Below are 12013 nucleotides of genomic sequence, written 5' to 3'. Positions count from 1 at the left end.
ATTTAGCTTATGTAATAATCGTACCTAGAACGTGTAGAGTTTCTCTCTCAATCATGTGTACAAGTAGAGCATTGATCTCCGCATTGTCATTGCATGGCACGATAATACGTTGTCGTTTAAATGAATTTGAATTGCTCACTAAGCTGAGGGGCCTTATTCATAGACAGGAATGAATAGGGTACTGAAGAAGACTAATTTCATTCTCTATTTTTATGCGTGTGTTTTTGGTTATAGGAGGGGAGGGGTCTGGAGATGGAGGATCGAAGAGGAGCAACGGCGCTCTCTTCTTCAATGGGGGAGGTAATGGGTCAAATGGGTATTGGGTCTTTGGGCTGGGGCGGTAGAAAATTGTTTGGGCTGAGGGCTGGACCGAATTAAACATCAAAAGTGGCCCAAACTCGAATTTAAAAACTGTCTTTAATTAACCTTTTTTATTCCTTTTCTTTTTCTTTTCCTTTAATTTAAAATTCTAAACTAATCTAAATTGTAAAGTTAAGCTAATTATCTAATTATAAAAATTACTAAACACCACTTAATTCTAAATTAAAAGAGAAAAAATCAATAAACTTAAAAATGTAAAAATGAGCTATTTTTTGTGATTTTCAAATTTCTATAAAACAAATAATTACTGATTAATTCTAAAAATGTAAAAACAAATCCTAAATGCAATGCATGATATTTTTGGTATTTTTCATGATTTAAATAAAAATTAAACATGCACAAAAATGCGAATAGTTAGGAAAATTCTACAAAAATTCCGAAAATGGCAAAAAACTTTTTTTTTTATGGGATTTTATAGGAATATTTCCTATAGGGCAAAAATCACGTGCTCACAGCATAACAGGTAAATCAGCTAGCATGTCAGAATTGTTTCACCAGCCACAAAAACATGTATAAATACGACGAGTTGTGATACTTCATGGTTTACCTTCATCTCCGCAGATATAGAAGGATGATAAATGACACTCTTACAGATGAAAATTATGTATGGCAGTTGATGACAATCTAGACTCAAAATTTTACCAGTGGAATTTTAACTCAGCAGGATAAATAGAAAGGCTTTGCCTTACAGAGTAATGGCAATCTGTTTCAGATGACTAGATATATAGAGATAGAAATAATATAGTGGTCTCTACACTAAACTTGGGTGTATGGTTCAAAACAGATGGAATCCATTAGTATGGCAACGCCTTTTGTAGCTGAGACTTAACTATAGACAACTTTGTTGCCACCAGAACCTGGAACCAGATCAAGTGGAGATATGCTACTTGAGGCCATGGGGATGTTACATAGTCTGTACATTTCCCTGAGACTGAGTGTGAGATTTGGCTGCCCCTTCTTTCCATCCTTTTTGACGCGCCCTCATCTCCCACGTAGCAGTCAGTTTCTTTAGTGCCAATAAAGCTACCTCAGTTTTTCCCTTGCCTCTTCACATGTCTTCATTCCAGAATTGCACTTGTCTGCCTCTTTCATATATTGGGATGTCAACTTTTTTGCTTCAAGACGTGCCATGTCAGCCTTCCGCTGATTTTCCAAGGCCTCAGCTTCTCACAATTTAAGTTCCTCTGACAACAAGTCAGCAAAGTTCTTTTCTGTGTCTTCACCAACATCTGGATCACACTTAGCACAATCTGCAAAACATTGAAATAAGAACGGAAATCCAAGATTTTAGATCTCAAGTCACAAAATATAAATTTCAATCCTCAAAAAGTAGAGTTAATGGTTACTAGAATGAAAAAACAAAAATATAGGAGGTTTGTTGTTAAAGTGAAAGAGCAAAAATATAGGAGGTTTGCTGTTAAAGCGAAGAAATTCAAATCTTTTTGATAGGTTGGAAAGAAAATTCACATTTACTCTGGGATATTTTGAACATATTCAGCTTATTAAGATGTCAATCACTTGCAGAGTTGCAGTCTTGCAATCATCAAGAGATTTGCACAATGCCAACGCATTACAGAATCGAATAAATCATGGCATAAGTCCTCAAACTCAACCATCACATTTGAGATGTTTGTTTGTCATGTGCAACAAACTAAATGTGTTTGTTTACAACAACGATGCTCAAAATGTCCTTTCACAAAATGGAAAAATTTCACCTACCAAGTACTAAAAGTCTCATGTCTCTAGTCATAAGATATCATCTACCTTTTTCTTTACAAGGTAAATAATTTTATTAATGTGAGAAAAAGTCTGATATAAAGTTGCATGCTATAGAACCTACACAATTGCATGGTTCTCAGCAAATGGCACCCAAGAGTGTGCCCTACTGGTCAATGAAATGGACGCAAAAGTTGAGACCAAGATTCATGTCTCACCAGAGACAAAAAGCACTATTGTGATTTCTTTCCATCTGCCTAAGCCCAGTGGATAAGTTACTTGGTACCATTGCTGATGGGAAAGAGCAAGTACTCAGTGGAATAGTCAAGATGTGGCTTGGACACCACCATAATAAATAAATAGTTCTATGTCACTCAAGCTTCTATTCAGACATGATCTTCACAGTGCACCAAAAGCTAAGTAAGACTAACAGACTATTTTTCAAATGTACAAGTTATCATCTATTTAAAAAAACAAAAAAAGGAAAATGTTACACAGAGGAGATGAATCTGAACATAAACTCATACAAACTATTTCTCTTTCTTGTCCGTATAAAGAAAATTAAACAAAAATCTCACATTTATAAAGAAGATAACCGCTACAAGTCTTCCCAAATGATTTCAAAATTTAAATTAATCACCAGTTCATGTTTTATTCATTTAGACTTCAACAAACACGAGATGACTCATTTACTGTCCCAAAATATGTGTGCTCTTGTCTTAGTAGCCAAAGTAAATTTCACATTGAGGGAAAGAACAGAGAAACTGAGGAGAAAAGATAGAGAGTGAAGAAGGAAGGCATGTCTGAAAACTCTTTGAAGTTGTTATCAGGCTAGTGAGGGGAATGGTCATGAAATTTCTAGGAGGAAAACTTGTACTAAATTTTATGATCTATTGAGTTCTTGTAACTTTATATCCATCAACTGCCATTTTCATGTTAAATGCAGTTGTTCCAACTCCCAATCAAGGGATCCTTTAACAGTCAAAAACAATGTCAGGTCATTCAAGAGAAAACCAAGGGTTATATCAACACATATGTTTTTAAGGTCAAAGCTAACATTTTCATGTGTCACATAAAACGTTCTAATCAAGTAATCGTTCAACATCTCAACAGATGCAGGCAAAGAGAACATAAGGGTTTACTTAATTAGTCGAAGACTGATTACTAACGACATACAGCACAAAACTGATTAGAAAACATCACTAATATATCATCAGTAGGTCCCTTCACATCAAGGTACTTATGGAGTCTACCAACTTTTGAGGGAGAAAGCATTTGACAACACCAACCTAGAACGGTTTGATAACCTTTAGGTTCAAAGCTGAAATACTACAGCTTAATTCCTAGAATGGTAAAATCATGAAAAGGTATCAATGATCTCAATGTTAAGAAAGGTAAGTGCCATCAGAGAACAGCTAGAAGAAGAAAATAATGACTCGATGAAAACACTAAGCATGCAGTAGATTATATAATAAATAATATCTTAATCAAAGAAAATCAACTAACTACATATCTCATGATACTAACCTGTCAAAGAAACATTGCTCAAACCTGCAAGACAAACAAAGTAAGATGTCAATTCAAGCAATTTCTGACAAACAAATGTCCTCATGTAACCAGATACTCTAAACAAGCCTCACAAAAAGACAGGGTATCCAGATCATAGGGAATGACAATTCCAACAGTACATGACTAGTTAACCATATTAGCCTTGACTTCAAGATAGCAAACTTCTCTGTAACGGTCTCGTTTGTTCTAATAGTTTTTGGCTGCTATAGTGAAGTATTTTTATAGAGGATATATATGATAACATAACATAAAAATAAGTTTCGAGAAAAACTTGGCTTTTATAGTGTGATTGTTATATAGAGGTCTGACTATAGTATGTTTATTCATTCTTCAATGTTAATAATAAAATGCCCTTTCTCCCAAAATCCAACTACATATATCAACAAACAGGACGATTTGGGGAATATTTTAATTTAGGTTAACACATTCATGAATCAAAGGCATAAAAATATTGCTAAGAACTATAAAAACAAAGCCTGATAATCATTGAGCCAATATGAAATTCCCTAATTTGGCCCAAGATTGGAAGTTGAAAACTATAATTTTGAATCAATGGAGATATTTTAGCAGGATTTTGATTCCATATCTGCAGCTATCAAAATATAGAAAGCAAGACAGTGGCAACGAATGGAGTTATGCTTCATTTAGAAAGCAGATCAAAACAAACTTTTGAGATCTTTCAATCAAATGACCAGATTCACAAGTGGGTCTTTAACAAAATGGCCAGATTCACAAAATGGGTCTTTAAGTAAGTGAATGAGAAGATTAACAAAATGGGTCTTTAAATAACCATATTCACAAAATGTAAAAATTCTTCTTAGTTAAGGGCAAGATATAAAGAGCAGATCAGGGGCAAATGTGAGTATCTGGAGGAATGAAAAAGAAGGGTTCAGAATTGCAATCACAATTACAAGGAGGGCAAGTAGTAACTGAAGAAGAAGAAGCAGCTATGCCTTCCATTAAGTGCCAATACAAAGGTGGACCTAAAATATAGGCTGCTAAGCTTATTGCCATTAAACCCAATACTGTTTTCAACATCTTCGGACTACATGCTGATCGATTCAACGCCATTGGTCCTCCTCTGTATTTGCCTTATGAGTGGGGATTTTTTTTTGAGTGTACAGATTGTTAGTAGTAGAGACCAATAGCAGGAGATGAATGAGAGTGTGGAATGGAGATCAGCTATTTCTCTCTCTTCTGCTTTTTCAACAGGCATGACGCCTTTGTACATACACAGCCTCGCTCACGGTCTTGCACAACTTGCTCAAGATAGCTAAGAGAATGGAAGAAAAAATGCAATAGAATTGTTAAAGAAAGGGAACTTGAATTGTTTGATTGATGAATTACAAATGAGTGGCCCCCTTTATATACTAGTCCGTATGGGCTAGTGTATAAATATTAATTATTATACAAGTCATTGATATTTACAAGATAAGGGCTTTATCTAAAATTCTCTACAAGCCTAGAAGATTTCAAGTATTTTCCTAGCAAATCCATAAGGATCTAGGTTCTTCCTAAGGAAATGTCCATACTTCTCTAGAATCTTCTCACAAATGTTATTCTTCTTCTTATGTAAGCTTCCACATGGTATTAATATATGTCAAATGGCGTCTATGTGTCATGATGACATGGCGGGTCATCACACTCTCCCCCAGCCAATATTGCGACGACCGCGGCGCAATGCTGCTGCATAAACTCTCGGATCTTATCTTTGAATTGCCACAAGTTTTCATATCGTTCCCACGTGGCCTCCTCCGGTGATTGCCCTTTCTAATGGACGAGGAACATAGCGGTGGCTTTTTGCCCTTGTTTTCGCCTGGCCTGGTAATCTATGATAACTTTAATCTCCCAATCATGCGAGGCGGTGATAGTCATAGGCGCTCGACTTGATTGACCCCTACTCGGATCATCCTTATCTTCATGATATGGCTTAAGCATGCTAGCATGGAAGACAGGGTAAATCTTAAGATATGATGGCATGTCAAGCTTGTATGAGATCTTGCCTACCTTGGCGACGATCTTAAATGGCCCTCGTACTTGCGAATCAGCTTCTGATGCATACCCCGTAGTGCTTTGAACTGTCTTGGGTTAAACTTGACCATGACCATGTCCCCAACTCTATAGTCTGTGGGACGCCGCTTACGGTCCGCAAACTTCTTCATCTTCTTAGCTGCCTTGTCCAAGTAGAACTTAACAGTGTCGAGCTGCTCCTCTCATCCTTTGGTCGTATGATAAGCCCCCAAACTCTTTCTATCGAACGTGGCTGGTAATGAATGTGGAGTTTGTGGTTGTTGGGATGTGGCTAACTCAAATGGTGTACGCCCCGTGGACTCACTCCGCTGCAAGTTATACGAGAATTGGGCGATATCTAGGAGCCTTGCCCAATCTTTTTTATGCGCGCTTACATAATGCCTCAAGTAGCATTCTAGTAAAGCATTGACCCGTTCCATTTGTCCATCTGTCTGTGGGTGAAAACTAGTGGAAAAGTGCAGTTCCGTGCCAAGTATGTCTAATAACTCTCTCCAAAAGTTTCTAGTAAAACGGGGGTCTCGATCACTGATGATATGCCTTAGTAAGCCCCAATACTTCACCACGTTCTTAAAGAATAGCTTGGCGGCTTCCTTGGCAGTGCAACCTGGTGAGGAGGGCATGAAGGTGGCATATTTGGAAAATCTATCCACGACCACCATAATAGTACCATAACCGTCGGACTTCGGTAGGCAAGTGATAAAGTCCATAGTCACGCTCTCCCATGGACGCTCTACAACTGGTAGTGGCTCCAAAAGTCCTCCAGGTTGTTGTTGTTCAACCTTGTCCTATTGACAGACAAGACAAGTCTGCACATAGCACTCTATGTCATCTCGCATGCGTGGCCAATAGTAGACCGATTCAACCAAGGCCCTAGTGCGACGTTGGCCTGGATGACCAGCCCACATTGTGTCATGACTCTCCCTTATAATCCGCCGTCTAATGTCTCCAAACTTAGGGACGTAGACCCGCCGACCTGTGGTAAGTAGTAGGCCGTCTTCGACCCAAAAACGTCTCGTATTACCCTGGTTGGCTAACTCGATAAGTTGTTTGGCTGCTGGATCATGTTGCATGCCTTCTTTTATAGCCTCACGAATGTCCCATCTTGTTGAAGTGATTGCAGCAAGCTCGGCTTTCCGGCTCAAGGCATCAGCTACAACGTTACTTTTTCTCGGCTTGTACTCCAGCACATATCAAACTCGGCTAAGAAATCCTGCCACCTAGCCTGTTTTGGCGTGAGCTTCTTCTGCATCTGAAAGTAGCTAGTAGCCACATTGTCGGTCTTAACCACGAACCTTGACTCGAGCAAATAATGTCACCATGTACGAAGGCAATGCACAATGGCAGTCATTTCCTTCTCTTGCACCGTGTAACGCTGCTCCGTCTCATTTAACTTCTGGCTCTCAAATGCTATGGGATGCTTATCCTGCATCAGGACACCCCCAATGGCGAAGTCTGAGGCATCTGTGTGCACCTCAAATGTCTTGGCAAAGTCAGGTAACGCCAAGACTGGCTCCTCTGTTACAGTTGCCTTAAGTCATTCAAGCGCCTCTTGACAATGCTCCGTCCAAACCCATGGCTTGTTCTTCTTTAGTAACTCAGTCAATGATGCGGCCTTTGCTGAGTATCCACTGATGAACCGACGATAGTAGTTAACAAATCCAAGAAAGGAGCTCAACTCAGTTACCTTTATGGGTGCCTCCCACTCTTGGAAAGCATGTACATTAGCCTCGTCTATGCGTAGCTCGCCATTGCTAATGACATGGCCCAAGAAGTGCACCTTTGATTGTGCAAACTCACACTTCTCTCTCTTGATGTATAGCTCGTCCTCCCGTAAGACTTGTAAAACCTTCCTTAAGTGCTTCATGTGTTCCTCCAAGGTGTTGTTGTAGATGACTATGTCATCTAGGTAGACTACCACGAACTAATCAAGGTAGGGATGAAAAATCTTGTTCATAAGGGTGCAAAATGTGGCCAGTGCATTGTTTAAGCCGAATGGCATTACCAACCACTCAAAGGCTCCATATCTCTTCACACATACTGTCTTTGGATTATCCTCTTCCGCAATGCGAACCTGGTAGTAGCCCTTTCGAAGATCCAACTTGATAAAGTACTTGGCTTGCCCAAGTCTATCGAACAAGTCAGCAATGAGCGGGATCAGGTACTTATTCTTCACCGTGACCCTATTAAGTGCTCGGTAGTCTATGCACAAATGCAACTATCCATCCTTCTTCTTTTGGAACAATACTGGTGCGCCAAAAGGTGCCTTTGATGGGCGAATGTGACCAACATCTAGCCACTCTTTCAATTGTTTCCTGAGCTCCTCTAGCTCGGGCGGTACCATACGATATGGGGAAAATGCGGGTGGCTTAGACGCTGGTGTCACACCTCCTTTTTCCGCACCCGAGAGGGCGCAAGGGAGTTTTTCCAATTAAAGGACAATCGGAACGGGATTAGTTTATTTATTTCAGAGTCGCCACTTGGGAGATTTAGGGTGTCCCAAGTCACCAATTTTAATCCCGAATCGAGGAAAATAATGACTCTATATTACAGTCTGCGTACCAGAAATCCGGATAAGGAATTCTGTTAACCCGGGAGAAGGTGTTAGGCATTCCCGAGTTCCGTGGTTCTAGCACGGTCGCTCAACTGTTATATTCGGCTTATTTATCTGATTTTTAATACAATTATGAACCTATGTGCCAATTTTATCTTTTATCCGCTTTTATCGTTCACCGTTATTTTTATAGGACTTGCAACGTCGTGAAAACATATCTCGAACCACGCTACATCAATGCACCCGTGGTTATTGATATATCTCGACTCGGCTGAGATTTGGATTTGGGTCACATAAATGTGCACCCGAATTAAGAAAAATAAATTATTTAAGACGCGCCTAAAGCAACTAACGTATGGTTGTTTTGGGGAGGGCCGTAACATTCGCTAAATGACCTATCCCGAATTCTAAGTGTTTTAATATATATACAGTTGGAGGGCCCCGTGGCTGTGTACATTTTTCATTTTTTGACGAGGCTCGTCTCGTTCTACTTTTAAAAGGAATTAGCGACGTCATGGATATGCCTCTCGGATCACGTCACAATCAATGTACCCGTGATTAGAAATACATTTCGAATCCGTCGAGATTTGGATTTGGGTCACATAAATGTGCACCCGAGTTTTTAAGAAGGCAAGGCTTATTAAAGCGCATCCTAAAGAGACTAACGTATTGTTATTTTAGGAGGGTTGTGAGATTTGCTAAACAACCCGTCCCGGAAACTAAATGCTTCAATAATATACATTTAACAAGGGCCCCGCATCTGCGTGTTTTGTTTATTTTCGTCGAGGCTCATCTCGTTCTTATTTTTTTTAAAGGATATCCTATAGCAACTACGTTTCTTGTCGTGTTCGTCTCTATCAATCGAGAACAGTAGATAGTCCTAATTAATTATATGCTTGCAAGTTGTTTGTGATGTAATTAGGAAATGCTTCAAAATCAGGACCGAAGTTGCGTGCACAGTCGGCCAAACGAATAATCATGGGCCCAAATCCAGCCCACGCGCGGTTGGCCAGACCTGGGCCACTGCTCGTTCGATGCGGGCCTGTCTAGTCTGTCTTCGACCTGGGCTCGACCCTTGTGAGGTTGAGGCCGTGAACTCGTTCTGGGTTCTATTGGCGTGGTATAAAGGGATCGCCTATTAAAGGGAAAGAAATTAACTAGTAGGGGATAGTTTTCATGCTTGGCCTACATTAAAGAATATACTACACAGTTAAACTAAGTCTAAGATACAACCTATTATATTGGGAATATTTCCACCTAACAACATACATATATAAACTAACATTCAACTAATCCACATTGATATATACTGGGCATACAGGCTACTTCCATTGTCAAAACAGAAATGAAAATCATTATACAGTACATGATGTCTAATGTAACAATTTATGTATAAAAGTCACTCTTCAGGTCTTTTCTTTTGTATTCATGCTCAACTTTCCAATTACATTTGACAGAGTATTAGTCATGTACCTGGTATAGAGAGACAAAAGAAGAAGGAAATGATCAGCTGGGCAGTATGCAGTAAATACAGCAGCAACACAGACACGCAGCAACAACACAGCAATAACCAACTAGACCAAGTGTTTTCCACAGCCACAGATAACCAACAATATCTCCCAGAATACAAGGACTAACAGATAGTCGAAACCAAGCCAGCAATCCCAGGAAAGAATAATGAAACAACAGCAATAACTGAGTGTTCAATGCAGCAAAACCACCAGTTCAACAACCCCAAACAGCTCAGTCAATGCAAACAATAGAACTTGGCCAAGACAGCTTGACCAATATGCACTCTTATACAACTTTCAGGCAGTGTTTGGTTACAATGTTTATTGGAAACTGCCTTATACTTTTCAGTTTTCTTTAAGCTCACTAGACCTCTCTTTAGACTAAGAGTTCCAGCCTCAAGACTAAAATTCCAACCTTTCGTTTTCTCCTTTTCTGAAGACTAAAAATTCACCTTTAAGTTATCAAATGGCCTATTTATAAGCCAAATGACTCAGTGCAGCTAGGCTGCCCTTTTTGCTGCAACTTGCAGCCTGCCCATACCCCTTTTAGCCCCATGCCTCAGCATCTTCTGGTGTCAGCCCCCCTTTATTCCCCACGCCTGGTTTTTGTTTAATCCAGAATTATGGGCTCATTTGTTTACTCATTTTAAGCCCCATACCCTTGTGTCTTGTTCCCCATTGGTATTAGTTTAATCCTAAATTAGTACCCTATTTGTCAGCCCATTTATACTAATCTTTTTTTGTCTTTTTCAACACCCCAGAATGCCCTTGTTATCCCTGGATTATTACTGCCTTGCCTATTGCAGCATCAGGGCATTTTGGGCTTTGAACATTCGATCTCAGAACTGCCCCGACCTGGCCTTTAATTGTTTACAATGTAGTTACAAACTACCATTCATGGGTAATGCCCCTATTCCAAATCACAATACAGGCTCATTAGTGATGCGACATTATTAGCTCATTCGATTCATTAGTTATAGAAAACTAATCGACGACATTTATCGAGTCGACTATACTAATTATAGCAGGTAATAATCGATCGCTCACATAAACAATACATTTAGGGACCTAAAGGGCATCGGACAATTTTTGTTCAATTACTGGGGCCTATATGAGTCAACTTATCTGACGATTAAACTAATCGACGATCATGTTTACTCACAGAGTACATTCAGAGTCATACACAGAATACAATCGACCAAATAAAAAGGCCTTTACAGGGAAGAAAGAAATCCGGATAAAAATAACAGAAATAACAAACAAACACAACGAAACATGCTGACCACTTAATCAAAACTAACACAAAAGAAAGGAAAAACTTACCGAAAATGTTTAAATCAAACAGACCCAAACTTGATTCAACGTCGACCTTCTGAGGCCGAACAAACTTTTAATCAGGGTGTTCTCACACGAGAACACCTTGATTAAGGTCTATTAGACCTCAAACCCATGTCAAAACTGGCCGGGTTCCCCAGGTGCATGTGTTTCAAAAGTCTGGATTTCCAGATCTGGATTTTTGGGAGTTGTGGGTAGATTCGGACCAAACCAAGTTTGGTTTGGTCACGAGGAAGGTCAGGGGAGTGTCTGGTATGAAGATGGGATGATTTGGCATGGATCCGGGTTCGGCTCAAATCTTCAAACGAAGATTCGAGACGAACGGAAGTGATTCGAGGCTCGTGGTTAGTGGATTCGTGTTCAGGACAGTGAGGTGGTCCTAGGGTGTTCAGGAGGTGGCCACCGGCGTCCATGCCGCCGGCTTTAATGGCAAGGGAGACGAGGGCGGCTAGGGTTTCTAATGGGAGGTCTGGGTTTGAACTTGGGGACGAAGGGGTGGGGTGTTGGTATAGGGGGCGTGGGTGTAAGGGAAGGTTTATATACGGAGTAGGGGATTGGATCTGAGCCGTTAGATCAAATGATCTCAACGGCTTGGATCTGATGGTGAGAAATGAGACGGGGTCGTTTGGTAGTTAAACGAGGTCGTTTGGTTTAAGTGAGGGGTTGGGTCGGATTGGTTATTGGGTCGGGTTTGAACACGGGTTGTTGAAAAAGGTCCTGAGCCGTTGGATTGGCCTGGACGGACGGCTCAGATCGAACGCCCTATACGGCGTCGTTTTGGGGGCGTGCCTGGGCAGGCCTGGTTTGGACTGGGTCTTGCCTTGGCTTTGGGCCTCATTTTGGGGCCCAATCCGATTTTCCCTTTTCTTCTCTTCTTCTTCTTTTTTTTTTCTCTTTTTCAAATCAACAAATTAAACTA

Source organism: Nicotiana tabacum, chromosome 11 (genome assembly GCF_000715075.1).
Source record: "Nicotiana tabacum cultivar K326 chromosome 11, ASM71507v2, whole genome shotgun sequence".
Lineage (NCBI taxonomy): Eukaryota > Viridiplantae > Streptophyta > Magnoliopsida > Solanales > Solanaceae > Nicotiana > Nicotiana tabacum.
Note: the sequence above shows the minus strand (reverse complement) of the source record.